Below are 26,949 nucleotides of genomic sequence, written 5' to 3'. Positions count from 1 at the left end.
GTCCTATCCTCAGTGGATGGTTTTGAGGCAGGGCAAGGACTAGGGTGAGACAAGTGAGATGTAAAATTTAAGGGGTGCCAAAAACCTAAGAGATCAAGATACATAATATTTTATGCAATATTTTAGAACATCAAAAGTATCCAAAAAATCCACGATGAACAAAATATCGAAAGTTTAAATAAAGATAGGATCTTATTATTAATTTTTCATTCCTTTTGCCCCAGGCTCTGATATGCTCAAGACGAAGCTACCACTGTTCCCGTCCTTATTTAAACTTTTGATGTTCTGTTTGGCATTGATTTTTTGCATTAATTTCAATTTTTTAAATACTGCATGAAGATGTTATGCATATTCATTATTGAAGGGTATTTTTAGTGCCCCTTAAATGTGCCTGAGGCAGGTGCTTCATTTGCTTCACCCTAGTCCCAGCCCTGTTTCAGAGAAATGGAAATAATTTTACCTGTGTGTATTACTTTACTAGTGCTGTCAAAACAAAGTACCAAAAACTGGCTGGCTGAAATGAAATTTACTGTATCACAGTTCTGGAGGCTGTAAGTCCAAGATCAAGGTGCGGGCAGGCTTGGTTCCTTCTGAGGGCTGTACTACTGACTCTGTTCCATGTCTCTCTCCTAGCTTCCTGTGGTTTGCTGGAATCTCTGGTGCTCTTTGGTTTATAGCTGCATGACCCCAATACCTGCTTTCAGGACTTCATGGTGTTCTCCCTGTGCCCATGTCTGCCTCCACATTTTCCTTTTTTTTTTTTTTTTTTTTTTTTTTTTTTGGGTACGTGGGCCTCTCACTGTTGTGGAGCACAGGCTCCAGACGCGCAGGCTCAGCAGCCATGGCTCACGGGCCCAGCCGCTCCGCGGCATGTGGGATCTTCCCGGACCAGGGTACGAACCTGTGTCGCCTGCATCGGCAGGTGGACTCTCAACCACTGTGCCACCAGGGAAGCCCCACATTTTCCCTTTTTTTAAGGACACTGGCCATATAAGATTAGGGGCCCACCCTACTTCAATATGACCTCATCTTATTTTAATTAGTTACATCTGCAATCACCCTATTTCCAAATAAAGTCACATTCTGAGGTACTGGGGATTTAGGACTTCAACATATGAATTTGGGGGTGGGGGGACACAATCCAACCTATAACACCATGTTTAGTAAATTTTCTATTTGCTTTAGTCTGGTATCCTTTAGAAGCCTCAACACAGTTAATCCCAGAATCTCTGCTCTGCACTCAGCAACGAGCAGGATCGATTTACAGCCTCTGGCTTCCTTTTGACTACAAAATGCTATGACTATTTGGACTATGAAATCTGTGTCTGTTGAGAAGCAAATGTCTCATAGGCTGGCGGATTTGTACGTGCCTCTGTATTGCCTACTCACCAGTCCATTTCTGACTCTTACAACTCAGGCTCTGGAACAGAAGGAAGCAAAGAAGAGTTGAAAAGCCAGTGAGCAGCATGAACCCCGGGAGCTATGGGAAATCCTAGGGGTACCCCAATGCTATCTCCAGTCACACACTCATCCTCCACTCCCTATAGCTCATATCCAATCTTTAAGAAAAAAATGGAAGCATCTTGATTTGCATTTTTACTTTTGCCTTACGTCACTAAAGTAACAGTGACCAGCCTTAATTGAGTGCTTTTACAGACATGACGTAATCCTTACGAAAGGTCTAAAAAGTAATACAAATGTGGAAACTGAGGCCTAGAGTTCACACCGCTAGTAAGCAGCGGACCCAGGATTTATATCCAGATCTCTCTGACATCAGAGCCCTGAAACAATAAACTCTACTGCATGATGGATATAGATCTCCAACCCAATTCTAGAGTTCTATCAAAAGAGAGTTAAAAAAAAAAAGAGAGAGTAAAGCCAGTCCGACCAGGGTCAGACACAGAAGATAACCCTCCAAACAAACCTCACTTCCACCCTTTTCTGCCACTCACAGAGACTGACCACGCGCTGACCGCCCAATTACACAGAGTATAAATTTGGAGCCCTTTTGTAGAGGCACTCCTGCTGAGTCAGTAACTTTCTAACAGATGCTCAACAAACACGATCTTAATAGGAAACTAGTATATGTTCCCTGGCCAGTGTGATCATAGTTTCCACGAAGGTCAAGGCAGTGAAGCTCTGGCCATAATCTCACTCAAACTCCATTTGAGTACCAAGGGGTTCACTCTGAGCCAACAATGGTGGAGTTGATCAATTGTGTTTCTATAAAATCTATAAGACTTTCTCCTCTTCCCTCATCAAGATCTTTGCACAAATGGTTTTTCATAAAGAGAGTTAGCAAGGATGGTAGATAAATGAGCAGAACGGACAAATGTTTTTCACCTAATATAATTTAACATCTTGTTTGTTTTTAATTTATTTATCTTACTTATTTTTGGCTGCGTTGGGTCTTTGTTGCTGCACGCGGCCTGTCTCTAGTTGTGCTGATGGGCTTCTCATTGAGGTGGCTTCTCACCGCGGAGCACGGGCTCTAGGCGCGCAGGCTTCAGTAGCTGTGGTGCGTGGGCTCAGTAGCTGTGGCTCACAGGCTCTAGAGCACAGGCTCAGTAGTTGTGGAGCATGGGCTTAGTTGCTCTGCGGCATGTGGGATCTTCCTGGAACAGGGCTTGAACCTGTGTTCCGTGCATTGGCAGGCGGATTCTTAACCACTGTGCCACCAGGGAAGCCCTAATTTAATGTTTAAATGGAGCCACTTAATAATATGCAACAGATAGGACAACTTGGTCTCTGTAACCCATGATAATTAACTCAAGGGGTAAACAACTAGAATAGTAAATAATGTTGGCCCAAGGGAAAAAGAGGAATGAAAGAAATGCAAAGCTTGAGACATCTCAAGCCATGCTGTGGTATCATTCACTTTTTTAGGGGATTTGCAGGAAGAAACAGCAACAAAATTAAGAAAGAATAGTAGCAACTGACAAAGGATTAATCTCCAAAATTTACAAGCAGCTCATACAGCTCAATAACAAAAAAACAAACAACCCAATCCAAAAATGGGCAGAAGACCTAAATAGACATTTCTCCAAAGAAGATATACAGACTGCCAACAAACACATGATAGAATGCTCAACATCGAGAAATGCAAATCAAAACTACAATGAGATATCATCTCACACCAGTCAGAATGGCCATCATCAAAAAATCTAGAAACAATAAATGCTGGAGAGGGTGTGGAGAAAAGGGAACACTCTTGCACTGCTGGTGGGAATGTGAATTGGTTCAGCCACTATGGAGAACAGTATGGAGGTTCCTTAAAAAACTACAAATAGAATTACCATATGACCCAGCAATCCCACTACTGGGCATATACCCTGAGAAAACCAAAATTCAAAAAGAGTCATGTACCAAAATGTTCATTGCAGCTCTATTTACAATAGCCCGGAGATGGAAACAACCTAAGCGCACATCATCGGATGAATGGATAAAGAAGATGTGGCACATATATACAATGGAATATTACTCAGCCTTAAAAAGAAATGAAATTGAGCTATTTGTAATGAGATGGATAGACCTAGAGTCTGTCATTCAGAGTGAAATAAGTCAGAAAGAAAAAGACAAATACCGTATGCTAACACATATATATGGAATTTAAGGGGGAAAAAAATGTCATGAAGAACCTAGGGGTAAGACAGGAATAAAGACGCAGACCTACTGGAGAACGGACTTGAGGATATGGGGAGGGGGAAGGGTGAGCTTTGACAGGGTAAGAGAGAGTCATGGACATATACACACTAACAAACGTAGTAAGGTAGATAGCTAGTGGGAAGCAGTCACATAGCACAGGGAGATCAGCTCGGTGCTTTGTGACCGCCTGGCAGGGTGGGATAGGGAGGGTGGGAGGGAGGGAGACGCAAGAGGGAAGACATATGGGAACATATGTATATGTATAACTGATTCACTTTGTTATAAAGCAGAAACTAACACACCATTGTAAAGCAATTATACCCCAATAAAGATGTTTAAAAAAAAGAAAGAATAGTAAATGGGCCTATCTCCTTGTTATTTGTTTTTTATTGTCATCCTTTCATGACAACATAAAATTAGACATGGTAACCCTCATGGAATTTTGTTTTATGTATTAAAGGATATTCCATATCTACTCAACTACCTTTACCACGCTGATTTGTATTAAGCTTTGTCACCATTGACATCTTAATGTTGTCATTCTTCATAAATTGTTTGCAAATTCTCTAGAAAGCATTATTCTGGAATGTTCAGGATAGAAGAAAGAAATATCCCCTCTTGAAGTAACCTTTTGTCCCATTATCGATGCCTCCTTGACAAGTTTTACAATACCTGCTCTCCCCTCCCATTATGCCACCATCTCTCAATCTAGTTTTAGTCAAAGCATAAGAATGCTGTGATGTAGATCTGAAATCATTTTACCACTGTCTGCAGTGACTTCCCAGGGCCTGACGTACTCTTTGACTCTAACCTTCAAGAGATGCACGATTTGTCTTTTAAATCTTTTAGTCAAAAATAATTTTAAAGTCATTTCAGAGCTCTGAAATAGAGCATAGAACAAAAAATTAAGCACGAAAATATGTCTTTGATGTAAAATTTTATTCCTGTAGAGAAGATATATATTCACTATGTACTGTGCTCATGTATGCTCACGACATTATTTCTGATGGGATATCTGAAACCAGACTCAAGAAATAGCCTCTTTCGTGGAAGAGTAGCTCCATCCTTGTACTATATGCTCTAGGCTCTCCTTGTTACAAGGAGGGTCATAAAACTCAATCTACTCCTGTTTCCTGTAATTTTCACCTCTTTACTCTCTTCCTTCTAGGATAAAAGAGCTGTGACTATCCCTTTCTAAGGTGAAATATACTCAATAATAGAATAAAAGTGTACCTAGCTTTAAAAAAAAAAATTGATAAAATAAAATGGAAACACACAAAACAGAATAATTCATCAGAGCCCTAATTATGATTCAACTACCTATAAAATTACATTTACAAACTTATAAAATTACGTTTATAGACAATTTTTCCGTTATTATTGGAAGGAATATAACTATAATTATGGGGGTAAAGTTTTGGACTTTCAGACCTCACCACTGCCCCATCAGCGGTAAGCAAAGTAATAAGGGACCTATAAATCATTAACATTAATAATGGGTTCTTTAGAAAAAATTATATTCAGTCTTCCCATTTTGAAGGGAAAACACATTATCATTTAATGAGTAAGTAGCTTTTTTATTATAACATCTTGGTGAAATAATGGCAATTTTCCCAAACAGAAAATGAACAAATGCCTCTAGTCTCCACTAACTGAACCAGCCCTTTCTTCCTAAGTATCAGGTCCTTTCAGAGTCTTCTGAATACACTATGAAAATAGACAAGAGTCTGGCAGACAGAATCTTTGGAACTATTATGCAGTTCAGTCAACTGGCATCATGGGAATAAATAATGAGATGCTCAAGCCTGGCTCAAAGGCAAACATTCCTGCAAAGGTTCATACATAGGTTAAAAACCTGTCCACATTTCATTATATCCTCAAAGTTCAATACTACACTAATTACCTATAAAACCTCCCATAGTAAACACCATGATATAAGAAAAAGGGTGAGAAAAAATCTTACACTGTGATTTTCATCTACAATTCTGAAATATTGTCCTGGGTGGGGAGCAAGGGAGTCTCAGCCACTGACTTCATCTTCTTTCGGAGGTGTTCTGGCAGTTCATGGAACCTTAGCCATTAGCACTGGAAAAAGGCCCAAGACAGATCAGAATACTCCTGACATCATATAACCAAGCATGTTATATACTTAGATCTATATGTGGACTTCCCAAGATCTACTTAAAGAAAAAGAAAGAAAAAGGTATATATGAATATTAGATACATATGTATTTAATGTAATATATATACATTATATATGTGTTACATATATATATATTACATTAAAGCAATTCAGAAAGACAAAAGGGTGAGGTACACAGATCAAGGTGGGTTCAAAATATTCCCTATCTTCAAACTTCTGTTCCTTAAACGAGTTCTAGCATTTCCACTTGGAAAAAAAATCTCTTTTTAAACTTAATCCAGATATAGAAGAGGAGATATATCTGCCACTCCAACCACCTTATGCCAACCCCTATCTTCTCCCCAAGGAAGGAGGAATTGCTAAACCAGATTGATAAGGCTCAAAGTACTCATTTGGCCACCTTTAAAAGTATAAGCATTCATCAAGCATTTAAAAGCATAAGGCACACACAGATGCTCTTTTGGCCTTCTTTCTTCTTGGGGTTGGGTGTGTAAATAAACCTGGAATTGCCACAAGGAAAGGCAGGTCCTTCCAGGTCTTAAAGAACTGGTTATTGCTTCTTGCTATGGTAACTTGTGGCTTCCCAGAGGGTAGTGACATGTCAAGACATAGTTTGGGGTTGGGAACAACAGGTGGGAGGCCCTGCTTAGGCTTCCATGAATGCTTTTAAAATAAAGACTGATAAATTAGAATGTGTCCAGAGGTCCAAAGAGGTACAAACATAACCCTCTGGGAAACACGGACCTAGGCTATTGTGGATCAGATAAATGCCTGTGGGCCAGCTGTCCTCCATCTTGTCCTCTCCTCTTGTGAAAGATGAATTGTAATTCGAGGAAGCATCCATGGGATGAGGCAAGAGTTGGTTCTGCGGGCTAACCGGACCCGAGTCTCACAAACACTCGATCTACAGAAGCGCAGTGTTCCTTGTGACCTGATATCACTAGATTAACAAGACTGGTGGAGCAGAGAAGGAGACACACAGCATGATCCACCTAGGCCCTGAACCCTTCACCCCACCCCAAGGACTGCCCACTTCCTAGAATTAATAGAAAAAGTACAATCAATAATGCATTAGCCAGCCTTTTCAAATTCCTCATGGGTCAGCAAGCATGGGCATTGCTGAATTTTACACTTGAGAAATTAACCAATTCTTGATTTTATTTCAAAAGTCAGAGTAATAAGGAAAATATTTTTTTCTTTTCCAGGAAATTCATTTAAAAATTGGCATCTCACACATAATAATAACACAGTAAATCTGGAGCTAAAATAAATAAGAAGTTTTCTCCCTAATTATCCTATCAATCTTTGAAAATCCTTAGGTATTAATTTTAATTAATAATATCTCCCTCCCACCAGCAATAACAGTCACATAATATGGTGATTCTGATAAAATATTGCTTATGTATGCAACTGAAATATTAAAATTTTTTAATTGAGAGATAAAAGTACTCCAAGACACTAGTGTGATTATATTCATTTCTGTATTTTTGAAACGGCAAACTCCTGGAATCAACCTAAATATCCATCAATGGGGGTCTAAATAAACGAATCACAGTACATCCACAAAATAGTATTACATTATGCCCTTCGCTTTTTTATTTTTAACTAAATTTTATAACCTGGAGATCTTTAAACCGTAAAAAAAGAACTAGGTAGATCTGTGTGTGTTTTTCTGGGAAAATCTCCAAGACACAGAATTAATTTTTTTAATGATAACATGATCCCATTGTTGTAAATTTCTGAGAGAGGGAGAGAGAGAGAGAGAGAGAGAGAGAGAGAGAGAGAGAGAGAGTGTGTGTGTGTGTGTGTGTGTGTGTGTGTGTGTGTGTCTGTTCCTCTGTATGAAAGGCATATTCTTTCGTTCAACAAATATGTATTATGCCCTGTTATGTGCCAGGCACTGTTTTTTTTTTTTTTTTCAAGATATTGTGGAAACATTGAGGAACAAGACAAAGTCCTTATTCTTATGCAGCTTATTTGTGAATGGAGGAGAAAGACAGTAAGCAAGTACATAAATAAGATACTTTCAGATAGTGATCAACACTTACAAGAAAAAAGAACAGACTAACGGACGAACTGCGTAGGATCATCTAAGGTAACACCTGAATGCCAGACAAGATCGGGGGAGAGTCTTTCAGGCAGAAGAGCCATCTGATGCAAGACCCTCAGACAGCACAAAGCCAGCGAGGTGAAATACGGTTAAAGGAAATGGTAGAAATAGTGGAAGAAGCAGGCAGGGCCAGATCAAGAAAAGTGTTTTAGCTCATGTAAAGGAGTTTACATTTTATTCTATATGCAGTGGAAAACTAACAAAACTGGGATTGGGTGATGAGGGAAATGACCCAAAATGACATACACTATAAAATGTAAGTCTTAAAAAGTGCATAAACACTCCCCATGCCAGTCCTTAGGATGCATCAGAAACATCTAATATTGAGGGAGAAACTTTTTCTCCATTGTTTTTTTTTAACTATGCGCAAATAATACTTGAAATGCTTAATGAAAAAAATGGGTTAATAACGTAAGGTGGCAAACAGACGCTGAGAATGTTTTCTTGGTTTCTTGTTTTAATATGCAATACTTTTTTCTAAGCACACCAGTCTATAATGTCATCAATCTTCTCCAGACTGTGAGCAAGAGTAATGTCATATTAATATCAACTAAGATCTTCAAGCTTCTAAACTCCCCACCAATTCAGGCAAAACTTACTTTTTAAGTTCTCCCTCTCTTCCAGCCAACTCAAACCAGTTACTTAACCTCTGAATCCTAGCTTGGGCTTCTGTAAAGAGAGAAATGAGAGCAACCTTAGATATAATGAGTTAATGCAGGAAGAATTCAAAGTTTGGTACATACTGGACCGACCCAGAAAGTTAGTACAAGATACAGTGGCTCACTGAAATAGGGTAAGACCTGAACATCTGTATTTTATTGAAAGTTTCCAGGTGATTCTGATACATACCCAAGCTTGAGAACCAGCAAGTTAACATATTTGCCTAATCTAGTGTAATTCCTGGCATAGCAAGCTCTAATAAAGAAGTGTTGGGCTTCCCTGGTGGCGCAGTGGTTGAGAGCCCGCCTACCGGTGCAGGGGACAGGGGTTCGTGCCCCGGTCCAGGAAGATCCCACATGCCGTGGAGCGGCTGGGCCTGTGAGCCATGGCCGCTGAGCCTGCGCGTCCGGAGCCTGTGCTCCGCAACAGGAGAGGCCACAACAGTGATAAGCCCACGTACTGCAAGAAAACCAAAACAAAACAAAAACTAGGCAGTTGACCTCACTCCTTGTCACGAAATATGATGGACAAGGAGGATCCCTTACTCCCACCTCAGGGAGAAACAGAGGCATGAATGGAAGGACAGAGGGATTTCCCAGAAAACAGAAACAAGGTCTGCTAGATTGGCAGCAACTTCCTTGACACCACAGAGCCCTTGCCACTCTTGCCCATCAGGGTTTGAATGTTTGCTGTGGACCAGTGACAGGTGGATGTTTTTACTCTGTCCCTTTTCAAATGGAAGCTTATTTTGCAATTTTTCCTAATGTTTAATTACTGCATATGTCTGTGTTGAAATTAATAAATTACAACAAACATACAACTTAAATTGTATTTAAGTTTTTACATCATTTGACACTGGGAAAACACGAGGAGACTGCATGGAAAGGAATGAACATCACCCAGAGACTTGGACTTTAAGGGAGTGAGAGGGTTATTTAAATGGGAAGAAAACTGTGACACTGGGGTACCAAAGAGGGGGACTATGAAAATTCACTTCTACTAGCATGAGGAGTGTATCCTTGGTTTTTTATCTCTGCTTTCAATAGCTGTTATCCCTATTTAGATTTTTTTTTTTCTTTTTTAGTACTTTCTAGTATGGGAGATGTAAAGCAATGTATCAATGTTTGCATTTTTATGACTGGTAGCACATTAGAGCATCTTCTAATATATTTATTGGCTGTTTGGATTTGCTCTTGTGAATTGCATATTCATATCCCTTATTTTTCTGTTTGTCTTCTTTGTCAAATTTTAAGACCACTCTGTATGTTATAGCTATTAACCCTTGCTAAATCCATCATCTGTTTTGCAAATATTTGTTCCAAATTGCCTGCAGGCATTGCTTATAGTTAATTTTGCATTAAAAAATTTTAGTACTTATATGCTCAGATATATCAATTTTTAAAATAGATGCTAGAAAAAACTTTTATTGTAAATTAAAAAAAAATAGATGCTAGGCTTATTTAGTAGTAGTAGTAGTAGTAGGGTCTTTCTCTCCCCATAGCCTGTAAATGTTGTCTCTTAGATTTTTTTCTAAAGTTCTTAACTATTTAATTTTTATAGTTAAGTCTTTTAACTGGAATTTACTTTTGTATATGTGAAACATAGGAATCCAATTTCATTTTCTTATAGATGGATGACCAGTTGTGCCAGCACCAATTATTAAATAAATCTTTTCTCCCTGAATTAAAATACTCCTGTCATATGCTAAATTTTAATGTTTCCTGCTCTATGTCTGAATGAACAATTTGTCTACTATGCTGGTTTCATATTACTTGGGTTGTAATGGCTTTATACTATGTTCTGATATTTGCGAAGTCTCCCTCACTATTCTTTTAGATACATTTCTCGACATTTTTAAGATTTTTTTTCTTCCAAATGAACTTCCCAGTTGCTGTGTCCAGTTCCACAAAACAAATCCAACTTGGTATTCTAATTGGAGTTGTATGAAATGTATAAATTGATTTGAGAATAGTTTTTTATAATTAAATCTTCTCATCCAAGAACATGCTATGCCTCTCAATTTGTTCAGATCTTGATTTTATACTGAAAATTTGTAATTTTCTTCATGTAGAGCCTTCATTTGTTTTGTTAATTTTGGGGGTAAATTGATTGCTTTAATGGCATCATAGAGACCGACTACCTTTCCCCACCCCATGTAACTTGCTTTGGCCAACAAAGTGGGCAGAAGTGATAGAATGCTAGTTCTAAGCCTAGGTCTCTGTATGCCTTGCACACTTCTGCTTGCTTTCTTTTTTTTTTTAATAAGTGGTTTCTTTTTTATTATTTATTTATGTATTTGGCTGTGCCAGGTCTTAGTTGTGGCGTGCGGGACCTTCGTTGCCATGTGTGGGATCTTTAGTTGTGGCATGCGGGATGTTTTGAGTTGTGGCATGCAGGTTCTTAGTTGTGGCAGGCAGCATCTAGTTCCCTGACTAGGAATTGAATACGGGCCCCCTGCGTTGGGAGCACAGTGTCTTAACCACTGGACCACCAGGGAAGTCCCTCTGCTTGTTCTCTTGTACCTTTCCCACAGCTGTGAAAAGAGCTTCCTCTGTAGCCACAGCCCCTTCAACCTAGAGACAGACCTTACAGCAAAGCCACTCAGCCAAGCCCAGCCAAGAATTACAAGTGAAAATACCTGTCAAGATGGTCCATGCCAAGATCCTATTTGCCATTCCCATTGTGCTCTTGGGAGGAATGCAATTCCCTTGCTATCTCTTCTGTGACTTATACTGTGTATATCAAACACAACCAACCCTGCCATTTTGACCACGGCAGATTGGACCAGATATTCGTGTCTATGCTAAAAGCAGACATGGTAAGCTGAACATTAGAAAGAGCTAATCCTTTGAGAAACTTAGAATAAAACTCTGCCCAATAGGGAGTCCCTGTATCAAATGGTAACGTATCAACACACTTCGTTCCTCTTGTTAAGGATGAAGTAATATGTACACAGAAGTGGGTCACTATAGCCATTGTAAGGTAAATGATTGCTCTACTAATCCATGTAGCTTGCTGACAGGCCAGTTTGGGGTATGTAAAACTGGCATGTAAGAAAGTTTACATTCTCTTGGGTTTGACCTATGCATGTCAACAAATCTCCATTTTCTAACCATTTATTTTCCACAACAAAAATAATAGCTGGTATATTGTAGTTTTTACCATAAGCAACAAAAATAATACCAAAGATATCCAGTATTTAATAACACATATGTCATTTTGTTGAATCCTAATAAATTAATCTTCCAGGTAGTTGTTAATATTGTTCTCTTTTTACAGGTGAGGGAACTGAACTTTAGAGAGGAAGAATAACTAGTTCACTATCATATAGCTTGGAAGTAGAGGAACTGGGATACAAATCCAGATCTGTCTGGCTCCCAGGATGGTCTTCTATGCTTCTATAGCAGTCGTTTTCAAAGTGTGGTCCCCAGATCAGCACATCAGCATCACCTGGCAACCTCTTAGAAATTCAAATTCCTGGGTCCTACCCAGACCTACAGAATCAGAAACTCTGAGGAACGGACAAAAGAAATCAAGTTTTAACAAGCCCTCCTCACCAGGATTCTGATGCCTGCTTAAGTTCCAGAACCACTGCTCTATACCATACTACCACCACAAAATGATTTTAAAGGTGGGAATGAATTCTGTGAGCAGAAATGATCTGAAAGCCTTCCTGAAGACTATAAGCTGAGCTTTAGAGGATGAAGAGAATAAAGTGGGTATAAAAAGGAGATGAGGGGAAAAGGTCTGGAGCTGCCGAAGACGTAAGAGACTTTTTCTTCCCTCTTTGTTTCCTGGTGCGCGAGGAGAGGGGTTTAAGAGCGCTGCTTAAGAGAACTCCAGAGACGGGCGCGAGCCGCGGCTAAAAGCACGGACCCCAGAGACGGGCAGGAGACGCTAAAGCTGCTGCTGCCACCACCAAGGGGCCTGTGTGCGAGCACAGGTCACTATCCACACCCCTCTTCCGGGGAGCCTGTGCAGCCCGTCACTGCCAGGGTCCCGGGATCCAAGGGACAGCTTCCCCGGCAGAACGCACAGCGGGCCTCAGGCTTGTGCAACGTCACGCCGGCCTCTGCCGCCGAAGGATCGCCCCGCACTCCGTGCCCCTCCCTCCCCCTGGCCTGAGTGAGCCAGAGCCTCCGAATCAGCGGCTCCTTTAACCCCGTCCTCTCTGAGCAAAAAACAGACGCCCTCCAGCGACCTACACGCAGAGGCGGGGCCAAATCCAAAGCTGAGTCCCGGGAGCTGTGAGAACAAAGAAGAGAAAGGGGAATCTCTCCCAGCAGCCTCAGAAGCAACGGATTAAAACTCCACGATCAACTTGATGTACCTGCATCTGTGGAATACCTGAATAGACAACGAATCATCCCAAATTGAGGAGGTGGACTTTGAGAGCAAGATTTATGATTTTTTCCCCTTTTCCTCTTTTTGTGAGTGTGTATGTGTATGCTTCTGTGTGAGATTTTGTCTTTATAGCTTTGCTTCCACCATTTGTCCTAGGGTTTTATCCCTCCGTTTTTTTAAAAAAATTTTTTCCTAATAATTAATTTTAATAACTTTATTATACTTTACCTTCTTTCTTTCCTTCTTTCTTTCTTTCTTTTCTTCTTCCTTCCTTCCTTCCTTCCTCTCTCTCTCTGTCTCTCTCTTTCTTTCTTTCCTTCCTTCCCTCCTTTAGACAACGAATCATCCCAAATTGAGGAGGTGGACTTTGAGAGCAAGATTTATGATTTTTTCCCCTTTACCTCTTTTTGTGAGGGTGTATGTGTATGCTTCTGTGTAAGATTTTGTCTGTAAAGCTTTGCTTCCACCATTTGTCCTAAGGTTCTATCCGTCCCTTTTTTCTCTCTAAATAATTATTTTTTAATTTAATAACTTTATTATACCTTATTTTATTTTACTGTATCCTCTTTCTTTCTTTCTTTTTTCCTTCCTTCCCTCCTCCCTTCCTTCCTTCCTTCCTTCCCTTCTTTCTTTCTTTCTTCCTACTTCTACTAATTCTTTCTCTCTACTTTTTCTCACTTTTATTCTGAGTCATGTAGATAAAAGGCTCTTGGTGCTGCAGCCAGGAGTCAGTGCTGTGCCTCTGAGGTGGGAGAGCCAACTTCAGGACACTGGTCAACAAGAGACCTCCCAGCTCCACATAATATCAAATGGCGAAAATCTCCCAGAGATCTCCATCTCAACACCAGCACCCAGCTTCACTCAATGACCAGCAAGCTACAGTGCTGGAAAACCTATGCCAAACTAGCAAAACAGGAACACAACCCCACCCATTAGCAGAGAGGCTGCCTAAAATCATAATAAGTCCACAGACACCCCAAAACACACCACCAGACGTGGACCTGCCCACCAGAAAGACAAGATCCAGCCTCATGCACCAGAACACAGGCACTAGTCCCCTCCACCAGGAAGCCTACACAACCCACTGGACCAACCTTAGCAACTGGGGACAGACATCAAAAACAACGGGAACCACGAACCTGCAGCCTGCAAAAAGGAGACCCCAAACACAATAAGATAAGCAAAATGAGAAGACAGAAAAGCACACAGCAGATGAAGGAGCAAGATAAAAACGCACCAGACCTAACAAATGAAGAGGAAATAGGCAGTCTATCTGAAAAAGAATTCAGAATAATGACAGTAAAGATGATCCAAAATCTTGGAAATAGAATGGACAAAATGCAAGAAACATTTCACAAAGACCTAGAAGAACTAAAGATGAAACAAACAATGATGAACAACACAATAAATGAAATGAAAAAGACTCCAGAAGGGATCAATGGCAGAATAACTGAGGCAAAAAAACGGATAAGTGACCTGGAAGATAAAACAGTGGAAATAACTACTGCAGAGCAGAATAAAGAAAAAAGAATGAAAAGAACTGAGGACAGTCTCAGAGACCTCTGGGACAACATTAAACACACCAGCATTCAAATTATAGGGGTTCCAGAAGAAGAAGAGAAAAAGAAAGGGACTGAGAAAATATTTGAAGAGATTATAGTTGAAACTTCCCTAATATGGGAAAGGAAATAGTTAATCAAGTCCAGGAAGCAGAGAGAGTCCCATACAGGATAAATCCAAGGAGAAATACGCCAAGACACATATTAATCAAACTGTCAAAAATTAAATACAAAGAAAACATATTAAAAGCAGCAAGGGAAAAACAACAAATAACACACAAGGGAATCCCCATAAGGTTAACAGCTGATCTCTCAGCAGAAACTCTGCAAGCCAGAAGGGATTGGCAGGACATACTGAAAGTGATGAAGGAGAAAAACCTGCAACCAAGATTACTCTACCCAGCAAGGATCTCATTCAGATTTGATGGAGAAATTAAAACCTTTACAGACAAGCAAAAGCTGAGGGAGTTCAGCACCACCAAACCAGCTTTACAACAAATGCTAAAGGAACTTCTCTAGGCAAGAAACACAAGAGAAGGAAAAGACCTACAATAACGAACCCAAAACAATTTAGAAAATGGGAATAGGAACATACATATCGATAACTACCTTAAATGTAAATGGACTAAATGCTCCCACCAAAAGACACAGGCTTGCTGATTGGATGCAAAAACAAGACCCATCTATATGCTGTCTACAAGACACCCACTTCAGACCTAGGGACACATACAGACTGAAAGTGAGGGGATGGAAAAAGATATTCCATGCAAATGGAAACCAAAAGAAAGCTGAAGTAGCAATTCTCATATCAGACAAAATGGACTTTAAAATAAAGACTATTAGAAGAGACAAAGAAGGACACTACATAATGATCAAGGGATCGATCCAAGAAGAAGATATAACAATTGTAAGTATTTTTTTTTTTTTTTTTTTTTTTTGCGGTACGCGGGCCTCTCACTGTTGTGGCCTCTCCCATTGCAGAGCACAGGCTCCGGACGCGCAGGCTCAGCGGCCATGGCTCACGGGCTCAGCCGCTACGCGGCATGTGGGATCTTCCCGGACCGGGGCACGAACCCGTGTCCCCTGCATCGGCAGGCGGACTCTCAACCACTGTGCCACCAGGGAAGCCCCAATTGTAAGTATTTATGCACCCAACAAAGGAGCACCTCAATACATAAGGCAAATACTAACAGCCATAAAAGGGAAATCGACAGTAACACAATCATAGTAGGGGACTTTAACACCCCACTTTCACCAATGGACAGATCATCCAAAATGAAAATAAATAAGGAAACACACGCTTTAAATGATACATTAAACAAGATGGACTTAATTGATATTTATAGGACACTCCATCCAAAAACAACAGAATACACATTTTTCTCAAGTGCTCATGGAACATTCTCCAGGATAGAACATATCTTGGGTCACAAATCAAGCCTTGGTAAATTTAAGAAAATTGAAATTGTATCAAGTATCTTTTCCAACCACAACGCCATGAGACTAGATATCAATTACAGGAAAATATCTGTAAAAATACAAACACGTGGAGGCTAAACAATACACTACTTAATAACGAAGTGCTCACTGAAGAAATCAACGAGGAAATAAAAAAATACCTAGAAACAAAAGACAATGGAGACACAACAACCCAAAACCTATGGGATGCAGCAAAAGCAGTTCTAAGTGGGAAGTTTATAGCAATACAAGCCCACCTTAAGAAGCAGGAAACATCTCAAATAAACAACCTAACCTTGCACCTAAAGCAATTAGAGAAAGAAGAACAAAAAAACCCCAAAGCTAGCAGAAGGAAAGAAATCATAAAAATCAGATCAGAAATAAATGAAAAAGAAATGAAGGAAACAATAGCAAAGATCAACAAAACTAAAAGCTGGTTCTTTGAGAAGATAAACAAAATTGATAAACCATTAGCCAGACTCATCAAGAAAAAAAGGGAGAAGACTCAAATCAATAGAATCAGAAATGAAAAAGGAGAAGTAACAATTGATACTGCAGAAATACAAAAGATCATGAGAGATTACTACAAGCAACTCTATGCCAATAAAATGGACAACCTGGAAGAAATGGACAAATTCTTAGAAATGCACAACCTGCCAAGACTGAATCAGGAAGAAATAGAAAATATGAACAGACCAATCACAAGCACTGAAATTGAAACTGTGATTAAAAATCTTCCAACAAACAAAAGCCCAGGACCAGATGGCTTCACAGGCGAATTCTATCAAACATTTAGAGAAGAGCTAACACCTATCCTTCTCAAACTCTTCCAAAATATAGCAGAGGGAGGAACACTCCCAAATTCTTTCTATGAGGCCACCATCACCTTGATACCAAAACCAGACAAGGATGTCACAAAGAAAGAAAACTATACGCCAATATCACTGATGAACATAGATGCAAAAATCCTCAACAAAATACTAGCAAACAGAATCCAACAGCACATTAAAAGGATCATACACCATGATCAAGTGGGGTTTATTCCAGGAATGCAAGAATTCTTCAATATACGCAAATCTATCAATGTGATAAACCATATTAACAAATTGAAGGAGAAAAACAATATGTTCATCTCAATAGATGCAGAGAAAGCTTTTGACAAAATTCAACACCCATTTATGATAAAAACCCTCCAGAAAGTAGGCATAGAGGGAACTTTCCTCAACGTAATAAAGGCCACATATGACAAGCCCACAGCCAACATCATCCTCAATGGTGAAAAACTGAAAGCATTTCCACTAAGATCAGGAACAAGACAAGGTTGCCCACTCTCACCACTCTTATTCAACATAGTTTTGGAAGTTTTAGCCACAGCAATCAGAGAAGGAAAGGAAATAAAAGGAATCCAAATCGGAAAAGAAGAAGTAAAGCTGTCACTGTTTGCAGATGACATGATACTATACATAGAGAATCCTAAAGATGCTACCAAAAAACTACTAGAGCTAATCAATGAATTTGGTAAAGTAGCAGGATACAAAATTAAAGTACAGAAATCTCTGGCATTCCTACACACCAATGATGAAAAATCTGAAAGTGAAATCAAGAAAACACTCCCATTTACTATTGCAACAAAAAGAATAAAATATCTAGGAATAAACCTACCTAAGGAGACAAAAGACCTGTATGCAGAAAATAATAAGACACTGATGAAAGAAATTAAAGATGATACAAATAGATGGAGAGATATACCATGTTCTTGTATTGGAAGAATCAACATTGTAAAAATGACTCTACTACCCAAAGCAATCTATAGATTCAGTGCAATCCCTATCAAACTACCACTGGCATTTTTCACAGAACTAGAGCAAAAAATTTCACCATTTGTATGGAAACACAAAAGACCCCAAATAGCCAAAGCAGTCTTGAGAACGAAAAACGGAGCTGGAGGAATCAGGCTCCCGCACTTCAGACTATACTACAAAGCTACAGTAATCAAGACAGTATGGTACTGGCACAAAAACAGAAAGATAGATCAATGGAACAGGATAGAAAGCCCAGAGATAAACCCACGCACATATGGTCACCTTATCTTTGATAAAGGAGGCAGGAATGTACAGTGGAGAAAGGACAGCCTCTTCAATAAGTGGTGCTGGGAAAACTGGACAGGTACATGTAAAAGTATGTGATTAGATCACTCCCTAACACCATACACAAAAATAAGCTCAAAGTGGATTAAAGACCTAAATTTAAGGCCAGAAACTATCAAACTCTTAGAGGAAAACATAGGCAGAACACTCTATGACATAAATCACAGCAAGATCCTTTTTGACCCACCTCCTAGAGAAACGGAAATAAAAACAAAAATAAACAAATGGGACCTAATGAAACTGCAAAGCTTTTGCACAGCAAAGGAAACCATAAACAAGACCAAAAGACAACCCTCAGAATGGGAGAAAATATTTGCAAATGAAGCAACTGACAAAGGATTAATCTCCAAAATTTACAAGCAGCTCATACAGCTCAATAACAAAAAAAAACAACCCAATCCAAAATGGGCAGAAGACCTAAATAGACATTTCTCCAAAGAAGATATACAGACTGCCAACAAACACATGATAGAATGCTCAACATCGAGAAATGCAAGTCAAAACTCCAGTGAGATATCATCTCACACCAGTCAGAATGGCCATCATCAAAAAATCTAGAAACAATAAATGCTGGAGAGGGTGTGGAGAAAAGGGAACACTCTTGCACTGCTGGTGGGAATGTGAATTGGTTCAGCCACTATGGAGAACAGTATGGAGGTTCCTTAAAAAACTACAAAAAGAACTACCATATGACCCAGCAATTCCGCTACTGGGCATATACCCTGAGAAAACCATAATTCAAAAAGAGTCATGTACCAAAATGTTCATTGCAGCTCTATTTACAATAGCCCAGAGATGGAAACAACCTAAGTGCCCATCATTGGATGAACAGATAAAGAAGACGTGGCACATATATACAATGGAGTATTACTCAGCCATAAAAAGAAACGAAATTGAGCTATTTGTAATGAGGTGAATAGACCTAGAGTCTGTCATACAGAATGAAGTAAGTCAGAAAGAGAAAGACAAATACCGTATGCTTACACATATACATGGAATTTAAGGAAAAAAATGTCATGAAGAACCTAGGGGTAAGACAGGAATAAAGACACAGACCTACTGGAGAACGGACTTGAGGATATGGAGAGGGGGAGGGGTGGGCTGTGTCGAAGCGGGAGAGAGGCATGGACATATATACACTAACAAACGTAAGGTAGATAGCTGGTGGGAAGCAGCCACATAGCACAGGGATATCAGCTCGGTGCTTTGTGACTGCCTGGAGGGGTGGGATGGGGAGGGTGGGAGGGAGGGAGACGCAAGAGGGAGGAGATATGGGAACATGTGTATACGTATAACTGATTTACTTTGTTAAAGCAGAAACTAACACACCATTGTAAAGCAATTATACCCCAATAAACATGTTAAAAAAAAAGATGAAAAAAATTAAACATACTCAAACCATATGATCCAGCAATTGCACCCTTTGTTATTTATCCAAAGAAGTTGAAAACTTATGTCCATACACAAAGCTGCAGGTGCATATTTATAGCAGCTTTATTCATAACTGCCAAAACGTGGAAGCAGCCAATATGTCCTTCAGTAGATGAATGGATAAATAAACTGTGGTATATCTACACAGTGGAACATTATTTAGTGCTAAAAAGAAAAGAGCTGTTAAGTCATAAAAAGGCATAGAGGAAATTTAAATGCATATTATTAAGCAAAAGAAGCCAATTTGAAAAGGCTAATTACTTATAGTTGTATGAGTCCAACTATATGGCATCTGGAAAAGGCAAAATTGTGGAGACAGTAACAGGATCAGTGGTTGCCAGGGGCTGGGGACTGTGGGAGGTGGAGCAGAGATATTTTCAGGGCAGTGAAAATACTCTGTATGATAATATAATGATGGATACATGTCATTAGACATCTTCCAAACCCACAGAAGGTACAACATCAAGAATGAACCCTAGTGTAAACTATGGGCTTTGGATGGTTATGATGTGTCAATGGAGGTTCAGCAATTGTAACAAAGTACCCCTCTAGTGAGGGATGTTGATATGGTAGAAATTATGCACATATGGGAGCAGAAAGTATATGAGAAATCTTTGTACCTTCCTCTTAATTTTGCTGTGGATCTAAAAGTTCTCTTTAAAAAATCATCTTAAATAAAAAATAAGAATACTAAGTGCGAAGAAATACTTTGCCTAGGAAGGCTCAAAGTCAAAAGAGTGATTATGCGGACGGAAAGACCAAGACCAGCTTTCACGGAGGAGGTAGTCATTAAAAGAGGCCATAAAGAATGGTTAGAATTTGAACAAAGGGCAAAGGGCAGGACTGTCTAGTTCGAGTTTCTCAACCTTGGCGCTAGGAATGTTTTGGAAGAGATCATCCTTTGTCATGGGTGTCTGTCTTGCGCATTGCAGGATGTTTAGCAGCATCCCTAGCCTCTACCCACCAGCGGCACCCTCCAGCTGTGCCAACGAAAAAGTCTTCAGACATTGCCGAATGTCCCTGGTAGGAGGAGGAAGGAAAGGGCAATATCGCCCCTGGTTAAGAACCAGTTAAAGAACCAGGTGAAGGGAACAGTACATAGAAAGGCATGGAGACAAAAAGCTCAGAGCCTGAGAATGGTTTGGTTAAAATACAGTGTTGTAACAACAATTCACTATGAAATTCGAAGCTGGAAAGTAATAAAATAATGAAAGATGGGACTAGAAAAGTCTTCTGTGACCACAATTCTTCATAGTTTTGGCTTAAAAGTTTGGGGTATACTCTGTGAACAAAGAGGAACTACTGAAGGTCTTTGATCTGGAACTAACATGTTAAGAGCACTAAAACTTGTGGATAATGTTGCTTGGAAAGAATTAAAGTGACTGTTTAATGTCCTTCTTCGATGAGAGGATTTTAAAGGACTGTTACATAGTTAAACCATTAACATTCAATATATTCTTCATCAGCTAAAGGGTGGTGAATGTTTCTGGTCAAAAGTTTATGTATGGGGCTTCCCTGGTGGCGCGGTGGTTGAGAGTCCGCCTGCCGATCGATGCAGGGGACACGGGTTCGTGCCCCGGTCCGGGAGGATCCCACACGCCGCGGAGCAGCTGGCCCTGTGAGCCATGGCCGCTGAGCCTGCGCGTCCGGAGCCTGTGCTCTGCAATGGGAGAGGCCACAGCAGAGGCCCGAGTACCGGAAAAAAAAAAAAAAAGTTTATGTATGTATAATATATTTCACAATAAAATCTTGTTTCTTAAAAAGCTCTTAATTCTTAAATTTGACAAAAAGGAGATTTCTAGCATTTACTCCTGTTTTCTCTATCATACTATGAGCTCTGAAGAGAGTAACTGTCCTCAGCTCAGAAGTAGCATATGTGGGTAGTCAATATATTTTGTTCAATGAATAAAATTTTTGACAAAGGATAATGAAATATACATCATGTTCTAAGATGTAAGTGAAAATGACTTTTGCACTTCTGCATTACCTATGTACAGTGATTACACTTCAATTTTCTTGCCTTTAGAGTTTGTCTCTGGACTCTCAGACCCCTCAGCACAAAATGTTCATGCCTGTATTTCACATGGCTCTCAACATAATGCCATGCGCTGCTGTAGCACTGGGATAATAATATGGTCATTAATGCTCAATTAGCTTTAGCAACAAGTGGATTGTTGCCTGAACAGATTTTTGAAAGAGGACAACTCCAAAATTAGTTTTGTTAAACTAAAAACTTTTTTTAAAAAAAGACTTTTTAGATGTGGACCATTTTTAAAGTCATTATTGAGTTTGTTACAATATTGCTTCTGTTTTATGTTTTGGTTTTTGGCCGCAAGGCATGTGGGATATTAGCTCCCTGACTGAACCCGCACCCCCTGCATTGGAAGGCAAAGTCTTAACCACTGGACCGCCAGGGAAGTCCCTAAACTAAAAACTTTTAAGAATTGGGGAAAAAATTAAATCATATGAAAAAGAAAAGCAATACATTTCACAGGATATGAGATATATTTATTAAAATCTGAAGTAGACACAAATTTAATAAGTAGAAGATTATAAGGGCATTCTAATTCACACAATGCAAAAAATGTTAGGATTGTTCATTCTCTTCTATTAGCGATAGTCCCATTGGAGCAGATCATATAATAAAAACAGAATTTGTATACTTTCCATAGTAGCAACGCCCTTGCTGTGATTTTGATAAGCACACCTTTAGCTATGCATTAATACAAAAATAATAATACAATTTTTAATTCATAGAGCTCTCTCAAAAAGAATCACATGTCCTGAAAAATTATATTCAAAGTGACCTGAGTGGAAAGATTTTCCACTGTGAAAAAATGTCCTCCCTCCCCCAAAAGTAATTCGGGAATGAAAAGCAGCAACCAAACAAGGCATGTCCAAATAAATGTAAATATGGAGTCAAATATTTTACATACTCTTTGAAAGAAAAGACTTCTTTAGGAAGATGGTTATCTTTATTAACATATAAATGTGTATTATGACTTCTTGTAGGATATTTTAAAGAGGGATCTAGTTTGATTGAATCTAACCTACTGGAAAAGAAGTAGTTCAAAGCTAATGAATAAAGAAAATTAAAAGGACAGAGAATATCTATGGAATTTTAGCTGCTTTGAGCCAGCATGCGAAGGTTATACTAGCTCATGACTTAAGACAGAGGAGTCCTGTGCACAGCAAATAAGAAATGTACTGATCCAAGCAGTCAAGGTTGCAACCCGCTCCTTTTGAGTGTGGGCTGGATTAGTGGCTCACTTCTAACAAATAGAGTATGGCAAAAAGTGATGGCTTAGGGACTTCCCAGGGGGTGCAGTGGTTAAGAATCTGCCTACCAATGCAGGGGACACGCGTTTGAGCCCTGGTCCCAGAAGATCCCACAGGCTGCAGAGCAACTAAGCCTGTGCACCACAACTACTGAGCCTGCGCTCTGGAGCCCGCGAGCCACAACTACTGAGACCGCGTGCCTAGAGGCTGCGCTCCGCAGCAAGAGAAGCCACTACAATGAGAAGCCCGCACACCGCAACGAAGAGTAGCCCCCACTTGCTGCAACTAGAGAAAGCCCGCACATAGCAACGAAGACCCAATGCAAACAAAAATAAATAAATAAAATTTTTAAAAAGTGATGGCTTATCATCTGAGATTAGGTTCCATAAAGACCATGGCTTCTATCTTTGATGTTCCCTCTCACACTCTCACTCTCTCACACATTCACTCTTAGGGAAGTCAGCTGTCATGTTAAGAGCAGCCCTCTGGAGAGACATAGCAAAGAACTGGAGATACATGGCAAGGAACTGATTAACAGCCAGCAAAGAACAGAAATCCTCAGTCCAACACCCTAAGAGGAACTGAATGAACTCAGAAGTGTATCTTTCCCCAGTTAAGCCTCAGATGAGACCACAGCCTCATCTGACAGCTTGACTGAAATCTCACAAGGGACTCAGAACCAGAGGCATCTAACATCTGACTCACAGAAAATGAGAGACAATAAATATTTGTTATTTTAAGCCACTAAGTTTTAAGGATAATTTGTTAAGCAGTGATAGATAACTAAAATAAGGGGTGGTTTGGAGTCCTGAAGAGAAGCTAAAATAGAACTAACAGCAATAGCTTAGCACTGGCTCCATGGTGAAAAGAATATATTTTTGAAGTGTGCAACTCGGAGGATTGATCCTTTGTCAAGAAATAAGATCTTGAGACCAAGGGGTAATGATGACAGAGGAAACTGGAAAAGATAATTCCAGGTTCTAAATAAATTCCTCTCACCTAAACCCAGTAAAATGAGAATTTACTTTTAATTTTGCTTAAGATACATGTCATAAAATCTCTTTGTAAAACAGAAACATTCAGTTGTACCTTGGAACGAACTATTCTGGACTATATTAAAGAAAAAAAGCAGAGAGGGAAATGGGGAACCATCAGAGGAAAAAGAAAGACCAGGGAGATATCTGTTCCAAAGAGCTTAGCCTTTGAGAAAGTTCACTACTTGGGGTTCCCCCCCGCCCCTGCAAAAGAAAATCCAAGATCCACTACAGCACTTACCCTGTACTGCAGTTAGTGGTATATCTGTCTTCTGTACCAGAAAATGAGAAACTTGGATAGAAACTAGGACTTATTTATAAATGTATTTCAACACATTTTTAAGGTGTAGAACATAGTAGGTATTCAAGTATTTGGTGAATAAATAAATCAACAAATAAGTAACTCTAGTGGCTTAACGTTCCTTATATCACAATACATATTGAACTTATCAAATCACACAGGAATGGAATATTTCAGCTTAAGAGCTAACCAAGGAGTTTCTGGGTCCACTTAAGATGGTGTAAGCCCACTACACCCTAGCTCTCTCGGTGAATTACAACTAAAACTCCTGCAACGGAATACAAAAAGCAACTATCTGAGGATTCTGAAAATAAATAAAAGCAGGCATATTGAGGAAGGCAACCAAAACTCAAATAACAGCCTGAACCCCAGGGTTTCCCAGCTGAGACCTGAGGGCAGCCCAAATCCTGGAACTGTGCACCAGGTATGGACATGAACATTTCAAGAGAAATACTCTTTCTGATGAGGATGGAGTAGTGACATGCTTGAGAGCATAAGTGAAATCTCAGTTTTGTTTTGTTTTACTTTTTCTCTATCCCAACCTTCTCCAAAACAACTCCCAGTATGAAGGCAGTGATAATCGTGGTGATATGGGTCCTAAAGCTGTGAGAGAAAGTCTTTATCTTCAGCCAGAAGACCCAGGAAAAAGCTTGCTCTCCACCCCGAAAAGTGTGGGGAAAATCCAGGATATCTCTTTCTCTCTTTTTCCTCTTGCCCCTATGCCCCAGTTATGGGAAGTGCACAACAGTGTGGGGAGGCCAAACTCAGAAACTGCAGCTTTCCAGTCAGAGGACTAGGATAATGGATGCTTAGACGCCGGGGAAATCACAGGGTATCTCAATCTGGGTGTATGAACCCACACAAGTCTTAGGCTCACCCGCAAGATGTGCATGCACAGAAAAGACCCAAAACAGCAAAACGAAGGCTTCAGAACAGAACCACATTATAGACTCCACCCAGATCCCAGCCTCATATTCAGTGGGACACACATGGGATGGGACCCAAGTAGCTGTAAAAACTTTAAAAACTGAACCACTGCCCACAAAAGACAGTCAGGATTTGTAGTCTGAACCTAACCAGGCTGACTGTCTGCTAAAACAACAACAACAACAAAGTCAACAATTTCCAGAGGAGTTTATAGGACCCAGAGGCTCACAGCATAATGTTCAAATTGTCCAGGATAGGGTTTCCTTGGTGGCGCAGTGGTTGAGAGCCCGCCTGCTGATGCAGGGGACACGGGTTCATGCCCCGGTCCGGGAAGATCCCACATGCCGCGGAGCGGCTGGGCCTGTGAGCCATGGCTGCTGAGCCTGCGCGTCCGGAGCCTGTGCTCCGCAACTGGAGAGGCCCGCGTACCGCAAAAAAAAAAAAAAAAAAAATGTTCAGGATAAAATCCAAAATTACCAGGCATACAAAGAACCAGGAAAATCTAAGCAGCTCTTAAGAGAAAGTGCAATCACCAGATCCCTGGAAGCAAGTACAAAGACTAAAGAATGCAGAGGTCTCCTGTAAATCTATAATTATGCAAACTTACTCGATTATATAAGCAGTTTCACAAACTAAGAACCATGAGATGACTAATTTTGGATAAGGAAGCCTCTGGGCACAAAGGAGGAACCCCTAGAAATCATCAGAACCTCAAAGTGGACTCTGGCTACAATCACACTCCACAGACTCCAACAGTACAGACCGACGGAGGTCCAGCCTGGCTCCAGCACTCGTCCACTTGCCAACTCCGAAATCTTGACAAAGTTCCACTTAAGTAACTTCTTAGTGCCAGTTTTTAATTTGTAAAATGGACATAAGAGTACCTGCCTTAAAGGTCCTTAAAAGTACCTGTTGTGAGGGTTAAGAGGGTTAAAACTTATACAAAGCACTTAGAGCAGTTCCTGGGGAGATTTCAGACTGTGCAGAAAAGGCAAATGGATAGCATCGCTTGTGTGCTCTTATGCCTGCTCCTTCCTTCTCCACCCCCTCTAAGCTCTTATTATGCAGCAGACTAAATGCTCCACATGCTTTGTTCCATTTAGTGCTCACAATGCCACTGTGAAATAGGTAGAACTATTTGCACTTTTCAGATGAGAAAATTGGATTAATTCACTTTATGTCTGCACATATTCACAAATACATACACACACACATCTCCAATTAGGTCACCATTATGTCTTAATTTTATTTGTGAGTCTATCTTCCTGGGTAACATTTTAGGTGTCTTACTCATCCACTGCAAATTTATTTTGTAGATTAAATCTCAAAGGAAAACCCCATTTCCCTTATTTTAAAATTTCTTGGGTGGTAACACACTGTTCCCTCCATATACCACCTACCCAACTCTTAAGATTATTTTCTCCTTTAAATATGTTATTTTATAGACTTTTCCTGACCCCTCTGGATCCAGGTCTTTGGCCTCATGGTGGGCATACCATGGTAATGTGCAGAAATCTGGACCAAGGCAGGTGTTTACTGCATCTGGGACTATGCATTCTTGGAGGCAGTGTGGGAACAGTTTTCAAGAACCATTTCATGTTCTAAGCACAGATCTGATCTAGTAATAGATCAGACTCTCCCTGGTGTTCGGAAAAGACCTGACTCCTTTGGAATGTTTTCTTTAAAATAAGTTCAACTTTTGTGTACCTAATGCCAATGGCTGTGTCAGCATTGCTGATTTGGATACTAATTACATGATTTCATAGCTGTTCTGGGAAAACATGAACATACTGGAAACAGAATGAGGGATGGTATGAAAGTGTTGAATGAAAAATGGAGACAAGCCAAACTGTTAATGACCTCCAGGCTGCTCAGCAGAAATCATCTCTCATGTTCTCTGTTCAAACAGTT

At 39.9% G+C, this 26,949-nt stretch overlaps 1 long non-coding RNA gene across 1 annotated transcript in view; it reads right to left on the bottom strand.

Annotated features, from left to right (window-relative positions):
* LOC116759710 overlaps window positions 1–26,949 on the bottom strand; it is an 82,444-nt gene that overhangs the window by 8,889 nt on the left and 46,606 nt on the right. The window contains exons 2-3 of the long non-coding RNA XR_004351535.1: window positions 8,498–8,567; window positions 5,609–5,730 (exon numbers count right to left, since the gene is read on the bottom strand). This is a non-coding gene — a long non-coding RNA (uncharacterized LOC116759710). The remainder of the gene's footprint in view (window positions 1–5,608; window positions 5,731–8,497; window positions 8,568–26,949) is intronic.

Source organism: Phocoena sinus, chromosome 9 (assembly GCF_008692025.1).
Source record: "Phocoena sinus isolate mPhoSin1 chromosome 9, mPhoSin1.pri, whole genome shotgun sequence".
NCBI lineage: Eukaryota > Metazoa > Chordata > Mammalia > Artiodactyla > Phocoenidae > Phocoena > Phocoena sinus.
The sequence above is the reverse complement of the archived record's forward strand: the minus strand, read 5'-3'. Positions and strand labels throughout refer to the sequence as shown.